The sequence below is a fragment of the Schistocerca nitens genome, chromosome 10, assembly GCF_023898315.1.
Source record: "Schistocerca nitens isolate TAMUIC-IGC-003100 chromosome 10, iqSchNite1.1, whole genome shotgun sequence".
NCBI lineage: Eukaryota > Metazoa > Arthropoda > Insecta > Orthoptera > Acrididae > Schistocerca > Schistocerca nitens.
Genome location: NC_064623.1, coordinates 46,101,380 through 46,121,793, shown reverse-complemented (window position 1 = coordinate 46,121,793; position 20,414 = coordinate 46,101,380). Strand labels below are relative to the sequence as shown.

General features: G+C 44.1%; 1 long non-coding RNA gene across 1 annotated transcript; it reads left to right on the top strand.

Annotated features, from left to right (window-relative positions):
* The first annotated feature begins 735 nt into the window (after nt 1–735).
* On the top strand, nt 736–13,038 carry LOC126210358 (uncharacterized). The gene is made up of 3 exons (XR_007540653.1): nt 736–822; nt 3,102–3,264; nt 11,121–13,038. It is a non-coding gene; the product is annotated as an uncharacterized LOC126210358 (long non-coding RNA).
* The last annotated feature ends 7,376 nt before the right edge of the window (nt 13,039–20,414 follow it).

The following is a 20,414-nucleotide window of genomic DNA, read 5'->3' as shown; positions in this document are numbered from 1 at the left end:
TGAAAGAAAAAGTCATAAGGACTCAGATCATCTGGATAAGGGGGCTGTGGATCAACAGGAGGTCAAAAATTCCGTCATGAATGTGGTCATATGACATGGGGCGTTGTCATGATGCAACATCCACTTATCTGCAGTGTCCGGTCTCATTCGATTCATCCTTCCCGTGAGCCTTTCAAGTTCGTCTTTGTAAAAACTTATTTGACAGTTTGTCCTTGAGGAAGAGCACGCACAAGTTCGACGTTTTCGTCGGTTTATGGAAGTTGAAGGTCTCCCTGATTGAGGTTCATCTTCAACGTATTCTCGGCCTCCCAAAAATAATTTGTACCACCGAAAATCTTTTGCTCTTGGTAAGGAATGTTCGCCATAGGCCTGTTTCAACTTTTCAAAGGTCACGCTCGCGGGTTCCACAAGTTTTACACACAATTTGATGACATAAGGTTGCTCTATATTCCGCTGTTCCATTTTCGTAGCACACACCAAAAGAGCATCTTCGCTGATAACGCTCTGAAAAATCACATGGTGGCAGTACGGAGCTGAAACTCGGACTGAGCATCTGGAAGGGATGGGCACGCCGATCTACACAAGCAGAGAAACACAGTGTTGCCAGATCGCTCACAGTGTTGTCACTCTCACATCTGATACAATTATATATTTTCATGTGATTCCTTATTGTCTTTTTTGTTAGTATATTAGTTATCAGAAAGCCAACTAATACTTTTTCTTATTTCTGTTTCAGTTATTAAGACACTCCTGACAGAAGTCCTTGTGTATTCCGCTATGCAGGCTATCTGTAGTGTACTTCTCCTTTATGGAGCAATTCAGGTAAAATGCATAACTAAAGAATTACACTACAATCACCAGGAACTGAACAAAATTTAGCTTTTTAGAACTAGTTTTCTAGTCCTGCTGATTTTAATGAAATTCTGAGGCTGTATATCTCTATATCATTGTCACTGCTCTATGTACATTCGTATGCGGCTATACTATTTCCGGCCCAATGATCTATGATTTGTGATTCTTATTTCTAGTTACCAGTTACTTATGACTTCCTTTGGCTGCCCCTCACCATCTCCCCATCTTCCTAGGCCAAGTGCCATACGTACAAATGACGGGCTGTTATCCTATAGGATGGGAGAACGATAAGAGGCTTGATTTATGACTGTCTTCTTTATCGCTGAAAGAATGAAGAGTATTTATTACCCTGTATTGTGGGCCCAAGATGACTAGCACTATGACGTCACAGTCCAAGATATTCCTCTTATACTAGGTATAAAATGGTAGAAAATTAAAGAAAGTATATATATATATATATATATATATATATATATATATATATATATATATATATATATATATATGTGGCGGGGGGAGGCGGGGGGGAAGGTGCGCGCGTGTGTGTGTGTGTTTTTGATCTCTTACAGCAGATGTCAGCTATGTTTTCATGTAAATGAAGGAGAGGTGCAGGGATTCTTTATTTAATGTTTAAACCAGCTGTATTTGTTCAGTTTTCAACTGACGCCTTTACTACGTAACACTCTCAGTTTGTAGATGGTGGGTTCATTTTTTAAACACAACATACTCTTGTTACATTACAATTACACTGTATATGTGATGGATTCATTTTTTAAAATAAAGTACATTCGTAAGTAATAAAAATTTCACAGTGTAGGCGATGGGTTCATTTTTTAAGCAATATACGCTCTTTCTATGTAACAAACAAAATGCTATCCTGCTATGTAACAATTACACTATGTGTCTACAAGGCTCATTTTTTAAACAAAGTACACTCATAGACCCCCTGATTCTATGTTTGACAATTACAGTAGCCCACAGACATGTGTATAGCAGTATTTTAGAGGTATAGTTAATCATCACTGAAGGAGAGATGTTTTATTTAAACAAATATACAGTAGAAGGTGGGTTGATCGTGGAATTCGTCACTGGCCTTGCGAGGAAATGTACAGGTCAGCATTGCAGTGATCTGGTCGCTACAGGTGCTGCAATACAGTTACTTTTAGAGTACTGTTGTGTGGTAAGGAATCCTTACGAGATGAGATTGATGATTTGTTAGAGAATGACACAACCGATTTTCCTTCCCATCCTTACACAATCTGTGCCTGTGCCCCCCCTAATGTTTACTATAATTAATGTTTTGTGTTCCATAAGGCTTTTCCCAGTTAATGCTATTGTCTATATGAAAACTATATCGAAAATCTGGTGTGTAGCTCCCACGTGGTACCTTATGGTGTGTGGTGGAGAGTAGTTCTGCTACCTATATCATATAATCTATTATTGTTACATTTGCGAAAGCCAGGTGGGAATACTGACTCTCAATAACACATACACACACACACACACCTCCAGTGCATGCACAAGTGGTTGGTGAGCTTCTTACAGTCGCTGTCAGTTAAGTTTTGATGTAAATAAAAAGTTATGCTTCCTTTTTAACAACGTTTAACTTTATGATGTTCAGGTAATTTTATAAAATGTTACAGCAGTTGTTTTAACAAAACACTTTGTATTTTTTGAATTTCCCATCATTTTATGTTTACAATAAATTGGCTATCTTGGATGGCTACATCGTAGTGGCAGCCATCTTGTGTCCGCCATATTGGTAATAAATTTTCACAACTGTCTCAGTGATAAGGGTAATAATGACAGGCAACAGTGGCAACCATCTTGGAGTGCCTTATTTGCTCATAAATTATTCAAGGTAATAAATTATTCTAATTGTGTGATAAATTATCCTAATTAAGTGCGTGTTGAAGATGAAGATCTAAACCACAACCAATAGGATAATAGTCCACCAGAGGAGAGGCGAATAGAGATAAAAGGGTTATAACTCGTTGGTAAGTGGGGGTAAGGATTATATGTCTAAAATCACTCAGCCAGCATTGGCATAGGCCCCATACTTACAGTTTTGATTTTGATAAGAAATATATTTTATCAGTTTTGTTGAAACGATTCTTTTTGTATCAGTGTATGTTGGAAAAGTTTCTTTTCAGGATGACAAAAACATAGTGCTTCAAACATAGCATGTATACTTGTATTAAAGAGGCAAATCTGTCCCAGTAACGTCAGTTTTTTCTTTTATATTCCAGGAAAAGTCCGGCATGGTTCTTCCGTGGGTCGCTACGGAAATCCTGGTGACCATAGTAATGGCTGTAATAGGCATTATCGTATACAACGGTGGTTTTTCGGATAGTGCAATCGCTGTTGTTCACCTTAAAGTAGGAGTATTTGTTTGTATCATCATCTATGTGTGTAAGTATACAATTTTGACACAGACGCGGACAAAATCCGCTCAACAGCCACTACGATTATGCAGTTCCTTTTTCATTATTTCTTAAGGTACTAGAAATGTCCCGCTAAGCCAGTTTCACAAAACATATAAAACTGATTCAATCTTGCTACTGAACGCATTTGATTTCCCAGTGCTACAAGTTTGAAATGACTTTTGTGACGCACTGACTAAGCTTAATTCTGCATTACTGTTTACGAATCCGTAATATTCAAACTAACGTTCAAACATCTTCTTCACTGATAGCTTGGACTTGGTTTATAGTGTAGTAGTAGTACATTCCTTTGTTCTACTCGTCATATTAATAGTTCTCCTTCTTAAATGAGGGGTCAGCATGTCTGACTGTCATGTAGTAGGCTCAGGTTCGAGTCTCGGATGGGTCGGAGATTTTCTCCAATCGAGGACTGTATGTTGTGTTGTCCTCATCATTTTATCATCATTGACACGCAAGTCACTCAATGTGGTGGCAACTAGAGAACTTCCATGTGGTGGCCGAACTTCCTCCAGTGGGGACTAATATGAACAATTCATTTTTTTTCAATACTTCTCCATGTCTCTCTCTCTCTTTCTCTCTCTCTAATAAGGCTTCATAAAGTTTACACGTTTTTGGCCTTTCTTTTACGACATGACCTATGGCACAGTTTGTAACCAGTGTATCCACCTAAAGAGCGTTACTTCATTTTTGAAAGAGAAATGTTCAAATGTGTGTTAAATCTTATGGGACTTAACTGCTAAGGTCATCAGTCCCTAAGCTTACACACTACTTAACCTAAATTATCCTAAGAACAAACACACACACCCATGCCCGAAGGAGGACTCGAATCTCCGCCGGGACCAGCCGCTGAATCCATGACTGCAGCACCTTAGACCGCTCGGCTAATCCCACGAGGCATTTTTGAAAGAGTGATATTTGAATTCTTTTGGAAATACGGCGACAGAGAGACCTAGCGATTGGGGTGTTGTCAAGAGTTGCCACATACACTGACGAGCCAAAACATTATGACCATCTGCTTAATAGCTTTTCTTTCCGTCTATGGAAAGAATTACATAACTGATTCGGCTTATGAGGGATCCGACAGCTTGCTGCTGTATTTGCGGAGGTATGTGGCATTAAAAGTCTACGCATAGGTAATGCAATTCGCGTATATAATGGGCCGCTGATTTGCGTACGCATCGATGGCGCCTGGTATCGATCCAGATGGGTTCCATAGGATTTACATCAGGAAAATTTTGTGGCCGAAACGTCAACGTGAGCTCACTATAATGGTCCTCAAACCACTGTAGCACGGTTCTGATTCCAAGACGGATAATTATATACGTGGTAGGTGACATAGCCGTTGGTGAAGACATCACGCATGAAGGGATACAGTGATTCGCAGCTGTCAGTGTGTCTCCGATTACTACTACAGGTCCCAAGCAAGCGCAGGAGAATGTCTCCCATAGCATAATATCGCTTCCACCAGACTGCGTCCGTGGCGCGGTGCGCGTTTCGAGCCGCCGTTCATCTCGATGACGGTTGTTTGTGCAGACGACCGGCGACATAGTGTAGCAAAAATGTAATTCACCCAAAGAGCCGACACGTTTCCATTGATAGACGGTTGAATTCCGATGGTTCCTTGCCCACTACAATCGTAAATGACGATGTCGTTGAGTCAACATGTGAACATGTAGGGGTTGTGTGCTGCGGAGTTCCATGTTCAACAATGTACGATGGACGGTGTGCTCCGAAACACTTGTGCGTGCACCAGCATTGTGCTCTTTCGGCAGAGATGCCACAGATCACCACCTACCCTACTTTACAGAGCAGACAAGCGCCCGAATTCCACGTTTGTCGTGGACGTCCAGCAATTTAGCGCCTAGTGGTAGTTTCACTGTCCTTCTTCCTGTTTCCGTAGATGCTCACGACAGTAGCACGTGAACATTCGACCAGCTTTCCCGTTTTCGAGGTACTCATTCATAGCCTGTCTGTGATAATAATCTGTCCTTTGTGAAAGTCGCTTATCTCAACGGATTTCTCCGTTTGGAGCCCATATCTTCGCTAGGCTGATCCATCGTTGGTGTCTGATCCGATTATATACAGGGCTATTACAAATGATTGAAGCGATTTCATAAATTCACTGTAGCTCCATTCATTGACATATGGTCACGACACACTACAGATACGTAGAAAAACTCATAAAGTTTTGTTCGGCTGAAGCCGCACTTCAGGTTTCTGCCGCCAGAGCGCTCGAGAGCGCAGTGAGACAAAATGGCGACAGGAGCCGAGAAAGCGTATGTCGTGCTTGAAATGCACTCACATCAGTCAGTCATAACAATGCAACGACACTTCAGGACGAAGTTCAACAAAGATCCACCAACTGCTAACTCCATTTGGCGATGGTATGCGCAGTTTAAAGCTTCTGGATGCCTTTGTAAGGGGAAATCAACGGGTCGGCCTGCAGTGAGCGAAGAAACGGTTGAACGCGTGCGGGCAAGTTTCACGCGTAGCCCGCGGAAGTCGACGAATAAAGCAAGCAGGGAGCTAAACGTACCACAGCCGACGGTTTGGAAAATCTTACGGAAAAGGCTAAAGCAGAAGCCTTACCGTTTACAATTGCTACAAGCCCTGACACCCGATGACAAAGTCAAACGCTTTGACTTTTCGGCGCGGCTGCAACAGCTCATGGAAGAGGATGCGTTCAGTGCGAAACTTGTTTTCAGTGATGAAGCAACATTTTTTCTTAATGGTGAAGTGAACAGACACAATGTGCGAATCTGGGCGGTAGAGAATCCTCACGCATTCGTGCAGCAAATTCGCAATTCACCAAAAGTTTACGTGTTTTGTGCAATCTCACGGTTTAAAGTTTATGGCCCCTTTTTCTTCTGCGAAAAAAACGTTACAGGACACGTGTATCTGGACATGCTGGAAAATTGGCTCATGCCACAACTGGAGACCGACAGCGCCGACTTCATCTTTCAACAGGATGGTGCTCCACCGCACTTCCATCATGATGTTCGGAATTTCTTAAACAGGAGATGGAAAACCGATGGATCGGTCGTGGTGGAGATCATGATCAGCAATTCATGTCATGGCCTCCACGCTCTCCCGACTTAACCCCATGCGATTTCTTTCTGTGGAGTTATGTGAAAGATTCAGTGTTTAAACCTCCTCTACCAAGAAACGTGCCAGAACTGTGAGCTCGCATCAACGATGCTTTCCAACTCATTGATGGGGACATGCTGCGCCGAGTGTGGGAGGAACTTGATTATCGGCTTGATGTCTGCCGAATCACTAAAGGGGCACATATCGAACATTTGTGAATGACTAAAAAAACTTTTTGAGTTTTTGTATGTGTGTGCAAAGCATTGTGAAAATATCTCAAATAATAAAGTTATTGTAGAGCTGTGAAATCGCTTCAATCATTTGTAATAACCCTGTACATTTGTCATCGCTTCATGTGCCCGCAGCGCCACCATGCATGATACAACGGCGCTGTAGTCATAATGTTTTGGCTTATCAGTGTAAGACATATTCCACCCTGAATTCTGAAGCCAAGATTTTATATAATGTGCCACAAAAAGATGATTGTACAATACGCAGAAATTAATCATGCACTTGGAAGGATTATGCTATTGTTTTTGTGTATATGAAACAAATAATGTCAGAAACACGAGGCTGAATTCACTTGCAAGAGAATCAATGTTTTCTCTGCATCCCATTTTGATATACCGTTAAGGATCCCTCTAGTTGATGAATATTCAAGAAGTGGTAATCGAACATTGAATTACTTGCCCGTGTTCGTGCCATGAACACTCTACACTGTGAATGAATTTTAAAGTGTATCTTGGTGGCAATTACATATCTAATTGAAAGACATTGTCACCACTTGTGGTAAAAGGATCTTTTGTTCTCATTAGGTGATTTTTATATCATGCATTCCAATTTCCACCCACTCCCACGAAGCTACCAAAAAAGGAACAATGTAAACACGACATGTGTGTTCCCTTACAAGAAAATCAGAATCATATTCGGAATATGCAATGAAATAAATGTAGATGCTACGTCCGTAACGTCACCTATAGCTTAAAGACCTCCAAGTTATCCGTTATGAGAAATATTACCAACCTTTTTTAATGGCCATATTCCAAAACATAAATTCATTTTATGGATCAAGCATTGTAGGTAAGGATTGTGTCGTGGCTAGGAGTACATGATAATCAGCATTGATCATGAACGGAGTCGTGACAAGTGTATACACCCTCATTTTATCTGCCATCCCTTTCTAGGAATCATAAGTTTGTTAAACACCCCTCTTTTATAAGGCGTTCCTGGGCAAAATATTTCTGATTACCAGGAGTACAGATACGACAACATTAACAACCACCTCTCTCAGCCTTAGAGAACAATCTCAGCAAGCATACTGAATTAAATATTATAAAGAAGATTTGGTAATTAAATGAGAAAAGAAATGTCATTCAGATTTCGTAATGTTGTATCAAAATTGGCTCCTTGGTACGCCAGTGAAGGCAGTGCTCTTTGACAAAATATGGAAGCAGAATAAACAGCACACAGATGAGATCCGTACATTCTCTAAGTGGCATAACTTTGAGGGGCAGAGGAGTAGTGGCAACAGCGGCATGTAGAATATATAATACATCATTCTGAAACATACCGATTTAATTTTCAACAAGAAGTTCTTAAGATACCAGAGGATAGACAGGTTTCCACATAAAGAGCTGCAATGTCAATCTCAGGGAAGAAGAGTTTCAGGAAGTACCTGCTGGTGATGGACTGAGGATATGTGTAGCTGCAGAATGGGAGAGGAGATACCCAGTTTTGATAACGGGTGATGATGTTAAAATTAACTCTGTTACTTAGTAGCACATAAACACGTCTAGTCAGTAGAATGACTTTTGTGCCAATATATTTCTCTCTCTCTCTCTCTCTCTCTCACACACACACACACTTACGCAAACGCGACTCATACAAAAGTCTGCAGTCTCAGTTAGCTAAAACCACAGTTTCAGTTGTCTGAGACTGCAGTCGTGTGTGTGAGTTGCATTTGCGGAAGTGTGTGTCTCTGTGTGTGTGAGCGCGCTTGTGTGTGTGGGTATGTGTTTCTATTGTTGACAAACACCTTAATGGCCGAAAGCATTAATTGTGAGAGTCTTTCTGTTGTGCCTATCTGCGACTCAGCATCTCCGCTATATGGTGAGTAGTCACTTTCATTCTCATAATACTGAATGAATGGTTTATAATTCTATAGAAAGGTGAAACGTACACACACCAGCAAATGATTTGCATCACCCCTTTACTTCGAAATTCAAGATACAGAAAACAAAAACTGGCTGTGAGGAATGTGTATATATTCAAAAATGGCTCTGAGCACTATGGGACTTAACAGCTATGGTCATCAGTCCCCTAGAACTTAGAACTACTTAAACCTAACTAACCTAAGGACATCACACAACACCCAGCCATCACGAGGCAGAGAAAATCCCTAACCCCGCCGGGAATCGAACCCGGGAACCCGGGCGTGGGAAGCGAGAACGCTACCGCACGACCACGAGCTGCGGGCTGTATATATTCATTTGCAATGTGTTAGATTACCAAATAATAACAGTAACAATCAACATTAATGTGACGACAAAATCATGTGTTTCCCATGATGGGTGTTTCACAGCACTCCTGATCGATGACACCAAGTGGTGGAACATCCTATTTGCTCGGATACAGGCTCTGATCCTCACCTGGTCCAAACTGTTCTGCTCTTCAGTGATGACTCATGCGGAATATGTGCTCGTTGTCGACATCCAGAAGAAACAGCTCGCATCAGTCGATATCACACATGATCGATTGTGTTTATGTCTGGTGACCAGGCAGGCCACATCAGTGTTGTGAATCTAGAGTGGTGGTGCAACCTGCTGACGAGAACAGCGCGCTGAGCACACGAGTTACCATTCACGAAGATAACATTGTTACCAAAATGTTGGTGATACAGACCCACTACCGGTTGCAGAATCTCGTCTCTGGACCGTAGTGCACGGATATTGCCCTCAGCAACACGAGAGGTGTACGGTGGCCCAACATAATGCCATTCCAGGACATCACTCCACCATGACCTTTGTTACACAAGTGGGACACAGTGATGGAGGCGTTCAGTATTACCTGATTACCTCCAGACACGATGTCTGCAATTAGCAGGGTGCAAACAGATCTGAGTTTCGCCTGTAAACAACCCCCGATTCCAATCGTGGTGCGTCCATTAGCATGATTTCTTGCTCAGTGATCAAAAGTATTCGGGTACTCACAAAAACACACGTTTTTCATACAAGGTGCCTTGTGCAGCCACCTACTGCCAGGTACTCCATATCAGCGACCTCAATAGTCATTAGATATCGCGGAACTCATGGGATGTCGAAGGTGGTCAGGTGACATGGTTGTCACTTGTGCCATACGTCTGTACGCGAGATATGCACACTCCTAAACAGCCCTAGGTCCACTGTTTTCGATGTGATAGTGAAATGGAAATGTGAAGGGAAAGCATACAAGCCGACCTCGTCTGTTGATTGACAGAGACCGCCGACAGTTGAAGAGGGTCGCAATGTGTAATAGGGAGACATCTATCCAGACCATCACACAGGAATTCCATACTGCATTAGGATCCACAGCAAGTACTGTGACAATTGGGTGGGAGGTGAGAAAACTTGGATTTCATGGTCAAGCGGCTGCTTATAAGCCACACGTCACTCAGGCAAATGTCAAACGACGCCTCGCTTGGTGTAAGGAGCGTAAACATTGGACGACTGAACACTGCAAAAACTTTGTTTGGAGTGAAAAATCACGGTACACAATATGGTGATCCGATGGCAGGGTGTGGGTATGTCGAATGACCGATGCACGTCATCTGCCAGCGTGTGTAGTGCCAAAAGTAAAATTCGGTGGAGGTCGTGTTTTTCATGGAGGGGGCTTGCACCCCTTGTTGTATTGCGTGGCACTATCACAGCACAGGCCTACACTGATGTTTTAAGCACCTTCCTGCTTCCCACTGTTGAAGAGGAATTCGGGGATGGCGATTGCATCTTTCAACACGATCGGGCACCTGTTCACAATGCACGGCCTTTGATGGAGTGGTTACACGACAATAACATCTCTGTAGTGGAGTGGCCTGCACAGAGTTCTGATCCGAATTGTATATAACACCTTTGGGATGTTTCGGAACGCGGACATCGTGCTAGGCCTCACTGACCGACATCGATACCTCTCCCGGGTGCAACGCTCCTCAATGCACCTGTCAAACGTGGGTAAGTCATCAATACTATCTGTCAATTGGAACCGATTCCACGTCCGCACTACATCCCACTGCTTTCGGTTCAGACTTTGAGCAACTCTCCTGGTTGACAAGCCCGCTGCGCGTAACGTATTGATGCAGACCCGATCATTCGTGCCGATTGTTGTTCGCGGCATCATGGATGTCCACATTACTGTCCTAGCGGTGTCTCTAACGCGTCCCTACTCTTGCTGTATTTTCCACTGAAATGGTGCAGTCCATTCGAGCACGGCGTTCTACCTCTAGGTAACATTCATGGCAGCTGTGTGTATGCTTACAAGCGCCAGATGTGACCTTCTGATGGTAAGAGAACAGTCACAATTGCAACACACCTGCGCGACGTTTCGTGGTGACGTAAAACATTTGTTGATGTGTCTTTCAATGTAAACAAAAGTTTTCATTTTCTGATGTATAGCCCTAGTGATTTATTTCTCAGTAATATTCATTATATTTTGATATGCTTAACTTCTGCTTACATTCTTTGTGTATCTCTCACTTTTTTCTTCCAGTGTTCAACCTGTACTCTCTGGTAGTCGTGTGCAGCTACTACCGGACTCTCCGTGAGAAACCAGATACTGTCAAGCTGATAGCGTACAAAATGAGGTCATTACAGTCTCCATGACTTACGTGAACCGCGTAGCTGGTGAAACTGCTCTTGACTCAGGCTTTTTCTTATGAATACATCTGTGCATACTGAAGGAATCAAAGTTATAAGGCATCGTTATTGGCTCTGACAGTGCAGGTAGCATCGAGGTACAATGTTTACTACGAATATTGTCTTCACTTAAGTAGCCACATACCTCTGGCTCAACTTGCCGTTTCCATTTTCAGGAACAGAGAATTTCATAAATGTTTCCAGAGATCATTGAAGCGCACAAGAATTCATTTCGGACTGTTTTCCATAAAACTTTGTATATATATAAGCCTCAAGTGTTGCACCTAACGAAGCATATTTCACTATGTGCTCTTCACTGTGCTCTGACAACATACGAGGTGCATTCAAGTTCTAAGGCCTCCGATTTTTTTTCTAATTAACTACTCACCCGAAATCGATGAAACTGGCGTTACTTCTCGACGTAATCGCCCTGCAGACGTACACATTTTTCACAACGCTGACGCCATGATTCCATGGCAGCGGCGAAGGCTTCTTTAGGAGTCTGTTTTGACCACTGGAAAATCGCTGAGGCAATAGCAGCACGGGTGGTGAATGTGCGACCACGGAGAGTGTCTTTCATTGTTGGAAAAAGCCAAAAGTCACTAGGAGCCAGGTCAGGTGAGTAGGGAGCATGAGGAACCACTTCAAAGTTGTTATCACGAAGAAACTGTTGCGTAACGTTAGCTCGATGTGCGGGTGCGTTGTCTTGGTGAAACAGCACACGCACAGCGCTTCCCGGACGTTTTTGTTGCAGTGCAGGAAGGAATTTGTTCTTCAAAACATTTTCGTAGGATGCACCTGTTACCGTAGTGCCCTTTGAAACGCAGTGGGTAAGGATTACGCCCTCGCTGTCCCAGAACATGGACACCATCATTTTTTCAGCACTGGCGGTTACCCGAAATTTTTTTGGTGGCGGTGAATCTGTGTGCTTCCATTGAGCTGACTGGCGCTTTGTTCCTGGATTGAAAAATGGCATCCACGTCTCATCCATTGTCACAACCGACGAAAAGAAAGTCCCATTCATGCTGTCGTTGTGCGTCAACATTGCTTGGCAACATGCCACACGGGCAGCCAAGTGGTCCTCTGTCAGCATTCGTGGCACCCACCTGGATGACACTTTTCGCATTTTCAGGTCGTCATGCAGGATTGTGTGCACAGAACCCACAGAAATGCCAACTCTGGAGGCGATCTGTTCAACAGTCATTCGGCGATCCCCCAAAACAATTCTCTCCACTTTCTCGATCATGTCGTCAGACCGGCTTGTGCGAGCCCGAGGTTGTTTCGGTTTGTTGTCACACGATGTTCTGCCTTCATTAAACTGTCGCACCCACGAATGCAGTTTCGACACATCCATAACTCCATCACCACATGTCTCCTTCAACTGTCGATGAATTTCAATTGGTTTCACACCATGCAAATTCAGAAAACGAATGACTGCACACTGTTCAAGTAAGGAAAACGTCGCCATTTTAAGTATTTAAAACCTCATTCTTGCCGCTGGCGGTAAAATTCCATCTGCCGTACAGTGCTGCCATCTCTGGGACGTATTGACAATGAATGCGGCCTCATTTTAAAACAATGCGCATGTTTCTATCTCTTTCCAGTCCGGAGAAAAAAAATCGGAGGCCTTCGAACTTGAATGCACCTCGTATACCTATTTACTATGATTATGTACACTTGTGGCATTGCATTTGCATTTTTGTAAGTGAATTATGATCGTCTTCATCTTATGTTGCATATAATTTGTAGCACAAAGTGTCAGATATTTCGACTGTTTGATGTTGCTGACTAAAGATTAATGTCTGAATGTATTATTAGTGAAATTAATAAATGACAAATTCCTGTTTCTACTACCTTCCTAATTTCCTTCTATAATTAAATTTACTTCACGAAACTATTGATTGTTGAAGATCATCATCATTTTCTTTGGGCCTTTGTCCCACTTCAACGCAGGGTCGGCATCGTTACTATGGTTTTGGAGATGTTAGTTGCAGAGGGTGGCCAGATACCCATCCTGTCGCCACCCCAAACCCCTGGGATGGAACTAGTATAAACCAGCTGTCTGCGTCTAGTGTAATCCATGAAATAGTGCCAACGTTTTCAAATGTCTGCGGGTCGTGTAACAGAGGCGGAACGTGGGGAACAGCCCAGTATTCACCTAGTGGGATGTGGAAAGCCGCCTAAAAACAATATTGATTGTTACAGATAATTAGCAGTTTCTGTTGGACAGTGTATAGCAGAACGAAGTTGCCAAAAATTATGATGTCCAAAAAAAAAAAAAAAACAAGCCATTTTGTTTATCATTAACAAGACTGTACCTGAATAATTGCTTTTTGTAATGGTAGTGTTGCTGAATAAAGAAATTTACATGTACATTGCTCAATACGATCAGGAGAAAATGACTATTGGCGTCTACCATATCCCACTGAGCAATCATTGGTGACTTGACATGTTCCAAGTTATACGTTTATCTTTCACAAATCAAGTATAAGACAAAACATCATTACATACTCGATCGGGTGCATAAAAAAGAAATGAGATATCCGACAGGTGTCGAAAATAAAGTGGAAACAATCGTTCATTCTGTGAGCCTTAGCAAGTCAAAATCAAAGTCTTGCTAGGAGGCATAGGCAGACTGTGACAATCATTCTGTAAACATTTCATAATGCTTGCATAGCCATTTCCGTGTCTGTTATTGAGATCAGGTACTTTCAGTGCAGGTTCAGGAGGCCAGGTTTGAAAATAAACCGGCTGCTTCGAAACTAGTCACCAAAATACGTACTGCAGCTGTCGAAAAATTCATTAATAAACGCTTCACGAGTTTTACACAGTTGCTTAGCGGTTGTTTCTTTCCATCTCATCTCTTATTTCTTATTCCGGTTTGATAACTGGAGCACTTAGCGTCTTCCAAGCAGCTTTAAAAATAATTTCATAATTAGGAGTTCGAAATTGTTTCTTGTGTAGAACATGACAAGGACGTCTTTTTTAATATTTTTTTTTTATCTTTTAACCTCTGTGACCATGGCAATAGGTGCGAGAAACTCGTTGCCTTACTCTTAAGGCTTCTGGAGGAACATCGGCCCAGTGGCCAGACGTTTGCTTCTGGGTTCGTCTGTATGAGCTGCCATGACACCCATCTTGCGCACACTCTGTGAAAATGTAACCATCGGCTTGAAATTGTATTCAGCAGTATGAATGACAACAGGGAGGGAGGGGGGGAGGGGGGGGGAGGGGGGCTGGCTCCACAATCACGAAGCTGTAAAGTGCGGTTTTCACAAATTGCGTTCGATCTGTGATACAGGCTGGACTTGACCAGAAGGAAAGTAATAGGTGTTGGAGCTCTACATGGGCAACCGCTTAGAAAAACTAAATCATTTATGTTTTGTGTTGGTTTCCGCGATTGCAATCCTTTTCCATAAACATTTTTTTTATTTTAGATTTTTACTTACACTGCAAATGAAGTGCAATAATGCTCAGTACATTAAGTTCATTAATACGCTGCCAGAAAAATGTAGTACACCCTTTTAGAGGTCTCCAATTCACTCAAGATTTATTGTTGCTGCTGTAGCGTTACCACAAGCACCGTAACGAAGAGGCAAAGAGCAGAGAAGGCTGCGAGGAAACGGCGGCCAATGGTGAGCGGAATTGGACCGCACCGCTTCAGGCGCGCCCCCTGCAACAAGTGCATATAAACGACGATCCTGCTAGCCTCGACCACTGAGATCGACCAAAATCTGCAACGCGATTAGTACTACGCTGTCAGACTGTTGTGATCCGTATCAAGTGTTTTCCTTGCACGCTGTGTATAGCAACAACAGTACTGTTTCCACGTCGCCTCTGCTGACGACATTTGCCGTAAAGAAAGTTAAGTATTGTCGCTAGCCGCGCGGTCTAACGCGCTGCTTCCCGAGAGGGTAGGTGTGCCGGTCCCCGGCACTAATCCGCACGGAGGATTTGTGTCGAGGTCCGGTGTGCCGGCCAGCCTGTGAATGGTTTCTAGGCGGTTTTCCACCTGCCTCGACGAATGCTGGCTGGTTCCCCTTATTCACCTTCAGTTACATGGTTGTTGTTGTTGTCTTCAGTCCTGAGACTGGTTTGATGCAGCTCTCCATGCTAATCTAACGTGTGAAGCTCCTTCATCTCCCAGTACCTACTGCAACCTACATCCTTCTGAATCTGCTTAGTGTATTCATCTCTTGGTCTCCCTCTACGATTTTTACCCTCCAAGCTGCCCTCAAATGCTAAATTTGTGATGTCTTGATGCCTCAGGACATGTCTTACCAACCGATCCCTTCTTCTAGTCAAGTTGTGCCACAAACTTCTCTTCTCCCCAATGCTATTCAACACCTCCTCATTAGTTACGTGATCTACCCACCTAATCTTCAACATTCTTCTGTACCACCACATTCCGCAAGCTTCTATCCTATTCTTGTCTAAACTAGTTACCGTCCACGTTTCACTTCCATACATGGCTACACTCCATACAAATACTTTCAGAAACGACTTCCTGACACTTAAATCTATACTCGATGTTAACAAATTTCTCTTCTTCAGAAACGCTTTCCTTGCTATTGCCAGTCTTCATTTTATATCCTCTCTACTTCGACCATCATCAGTTATTTTGCTCCCCAAATAGCAAAACTCCTTTACTACTTTCTCATTTCCTAATCTAATTCCCACAGCATCACCAAACTTAATTCGACTACATTCCATTATCCTCGTTTTGCTTTTGTTGATGTTCAACTTATACCCTCCTTTCATGACACTGTCCATTCCGTTCAACTGCTCTTCCAAGTCCTTTGCTGTCTCTGACAGAATTACAATGTCATCGGCGAACCTCAAAGTTTTTATTTCTTCTCCCTGGATTTTAATACCTACTCCAAATTTTTCTTTTGTTTCCTTTACTGCTTGCTCAATATACAGATTGAATAACATCGGGGAGAGGCTACAACCCTGTCTCACTCCCCAACCACTGCTTCCCTTTCGTGCCCCTCGACTCTTATAACTGCCATCTGGTTTCTGTACAAATTGTTACATTATGTTGGCAATTGCTGCGCAAACACTGTCTCCATGTATGCGTACACCATAATTATTCTACCACGCAAACATTTGGTGTTACACTCGTCTGGAGTGTGATGTTCCCGGGGGGTTGTGGGGGAAGCGGAGGCAGTCCACTGGGGGCCGAAATGCACAATAACCCTGGCTTCGGTGTGGGGCAGCGGTGAGGTGGGTGGACTGCTGTGGCCTATTGTGGGGTTGTGGACCACTGAGGCTACGGCGGGACCAAGCCTCCCTGTCGTTTCTAGGTCCCTGGTTTAATACACAATATACAACTGTCAGTTAATTTTCTGGAAATAAAACTACTAATACACTCCTGGAAATTGAAATAAGAACACCGTGAATTCATTGTCCCAGGAAGGGGAAACTTTATTGACACATTCCTTGGGTCAGATACATCACATGATCACACTGACAGAACCACAGGCACATAGACACAGGCAACAGAGCATGCACAATGTCGGCACTAGTACAGTGTATATCCACCTTTCGCAGCAATGCAGGCTGCTATTCTCCCATGGAGACGATCGTAGAGATGCTGGATGTAGTCCTGTGGAACGGCTTGCCATGCCATTTCCACCTGGCGCCTCAGTTGGACCAGCGTTCGTGCTGCACGTGCAGGCCGCGTGAGACGACGCTTTATCCAGTCCCAAACATGCTCAATGGGGGACAGATCCGGAGATCTTGCTGGCCAGGGTAGTTGACTTACACATTCTAGAGCACGTTGGGTGGCACGGGATACATGCGGACGTGCATTGTCCTGTTGGAACAGCACGTTCCCTTGCCGGTCTAGGAATGGTAGAACGATGGGTTCGATGACGGTTTGGATGTACCGTGCACTATTCAGTGTCCCCTCGACGATCACCAGTGGTGTACGGCCAGTGTAGGAGATCGCTCCCCACACCATGATGCCGGGTGTTGGCCCTGTGTGCCTCGGTCGTATGCAGTCCTGATTGTGGCGCTCACCTGCACGGCGCCAAACACGCATACGACCATCATTGGCACCAAGGCAGAAGCGACTCTCATCGCTGAAGACGACACGTCTCCATTCGTCCCTCCATTCACGCCTGTCGCGACACCACTGGAGGCGGGCTGCACGATGTTGGGGCGTGAGCGGAAGACGGCCTAACGGTGTGCGGGACCGTAGCCCAGCTTCATGGAGACGGTTGCGAATGGTCCTCGCCGATACCCCAGGAGCAACAGTGTCCCTAATTTGCTGGGAAGTGGCGGGCCGGTCCCCTACGGCACTGCGTAGGATCCTACGGTCTTGGCGTGCATCCGTGCGTCGCTGCGGTCCGGTCCCAGGTCGACGGGCACGTGCACCTTCCGCCGACCACTGGCGACAACATCGATGTACTGTGGAGACCTCACGCCCCACGTGTTGAGCAATTCGGCGGTACGTCCACCCGGCCTCCCGCATGCCCACTATACGCCCTCGCTCAAAGTCCGTCAACTGCACATACTGTTCACGTCCACGCTGTCGCGGCATGCTACCAGTGTTAAAGACTGCGATGGAGCTCCGTATGCCACGGCAAACTGGCTGACACTGACGGCGGCGGTGCACAAATGCTGCGCAGCTAGCGCCATTCGACGGCCAACACCGCGGGTCCTGGTGTGTCCGCTGTGCCGTGCGTGTGATCATTGCTTGTACAGCCCTCTCGCAGTGTCCGGAGCAAGTATGGTGGGTCTGACACACCGGTGTCAATGTGTTCTTTTTTCCATTTCCAGGAGTGTATTATTTCTTTGAAATTGTTCTATTGCATTCCAAGAACACTGCATCCCATAGGCACCCTATTAGCATAGAGTGGGCAAGATCCCACAGTTGCAACAGTGCTTGTGGAGTACATGAAATCATTACATTTACAGATCAATAGCACAAGCGGTTCTAAAGTACCAAGTATCGACTCATGCTGAAACTATCATGTTCGTGTGTGGTGTAGACTCCAAGGGCGTAGAAGCAGTGCTGATTTGGTATCCAGTCGACTGTGCAGATGGCGAATACTGTCGTGGGATATGTTATGCTACGCCAGCTCGGCCTGTTCACGCGTTTCTGTAAGAGTTGTTGGCCGACGCGTCTCACAAACAAGTCACTTCTCGTCCAATCATATCGCACACATGATGAATTGGAGAAAAGTTCGGAGACTGTACTGGCTAGAGCACGTTGACTTCCACATGCAGTGTGTGGGTGAGCATTATCCTGTTAGAACAATAAAGCACTTTCCTGTTACAAGAAAGCAAAAGAATGGGTCTAACAACACTCTACACGTGCCAAGCATTGTTTAGGGTCCCCTCCAGAAACTCAAAAGGTGAACGAGAGCTGTAGCTTATTGCACACCAGACCACAAGGCCTGCGTTCGAGCCAGTATGTTCAAATGGTTCAAATGGCTCTGAGCACTATGCGACTTAACTCCTGAGGTCATGAGTCGCCTAGAACTTAGAACTAATTAAACCTAACTAACCTAAGGACATCACACACGTCCATGCCCGAGGCAGGATCGGAACCTGCGACCGTAGCGGTCGCTCGGCTCCATCCTGTAGCGCCTAGAACCGCACGGCCACTCCGGTCGGCGAGCCAGTATGTCTTGAATGATGACGCTCTACGACGCAACACTCGCCCAGTCCATGTCCTACACGTCGCAGACGCAAAGGACGATGACTTGCGTGGAAGCAGAATCTTTTTTCATTACGGAGGACCATGGCACGCCATCGCATTTCATCTTCGAAGTGATCCTCTTATGGCACCAGTCGTGCACTTTTTGTGACTGACTAAAGTGAAGGGCATTCTCGATGATGCCACTGAAGCAAGCGTACTGATCGATCTCAAATGTGTTCTGACTTCACTCCCCGAAACACAGCTGGTTCCACCAGTGAAGTAGTATCATGGTCAGTTGAAGCAGACTCTGCAAGTTCTGACCAATAATGATTTTGTGAACAAGTTTAGCAAATTGCTACTTCCGCGAATCTTGTCATTTTTAACCAATAGTGGCATAGCATGGGATTGAAGGCAGAAAATCTCTCCCACTATTGACCAATTTCAAACCCTGACCAAACAACAGGCTTATTTTCACGTAGAATTGTGTGGGAAAATACACCTTCTCCAGGAATGAATGTTGTGAGTCCATCACAGGTCCTGCTACTGAAATTTAAATGAACATTATTTTGTGCCACGTTCTCGGACAGTGACCGATTGCAAGATCTCCCATTCTAAGTGCTATGCATGGATTTCAGAATTTATTCTTCCAAAAAGATGTGTAGTTTTATGGAACTCAGGTGGTCCCCAACGTGCCTGCTGCGTGGAAATGGGACACAGTGAATTCTGTGCCCAATACCTGCTGAGGGAGCTGCTTAGATTGCCAAACAAGTTTACGACCCTCTGGTACTTTTAAGTTAACTTCCGATGTCCAGAGCTGGCTTAAGAAACTCCCGAGGCTGCAGACAACGGCCGGAGTGGCCGTGCGGTTCTAGGCGCTACAGTCTGGAGCCGAGCGACCGCTACGGCCGCAGGTTCGAATCCTGCCTCGGGCATGGATGTGTGTGATGTCCTTAGGTTAGTTAGGTTTAATTAGTTCTAAGTTCTAGGCGACTGATGACCTCAGAAGTTAAGTCGCATAGTGCTCAGAGCCATTTGAACCATTTGAGCTGCAGACAATAACAGGCCCCTTCTCATCATAATAAAAGAAAAGGAGAGAAAGAGGTAATTAGCTGCACAATCATTGGCACTAGTGAACATTGTCTGCAGTTATCATGCAAAGAAAGGATCGATTACACTGCAAATTGGGGTGTGTTTATTATAATATAAAATAGGTTGTGTTACAGTTTGTAGATAAACTAGCACGTAACATTTGTCTATACTGACTTTCAATTTTTGAATCTTCTGATCATAGGGAATCGTTTGATTTGCAAAACAGCAACACTCAGAATAAGATTTATTTTGGAATTTTTTAGTGATTTTTTTAGTCCCTTGCACTCGAATTATCTATATAGATGGTCCTTGGCATAAATTAAAGCTTATGAAATTTCGTTTCTTTCATCTGATCAGCCATAACTGAGACATGTCATAAGTTTGGGGTCTTGGGAATGACGTTAGAAG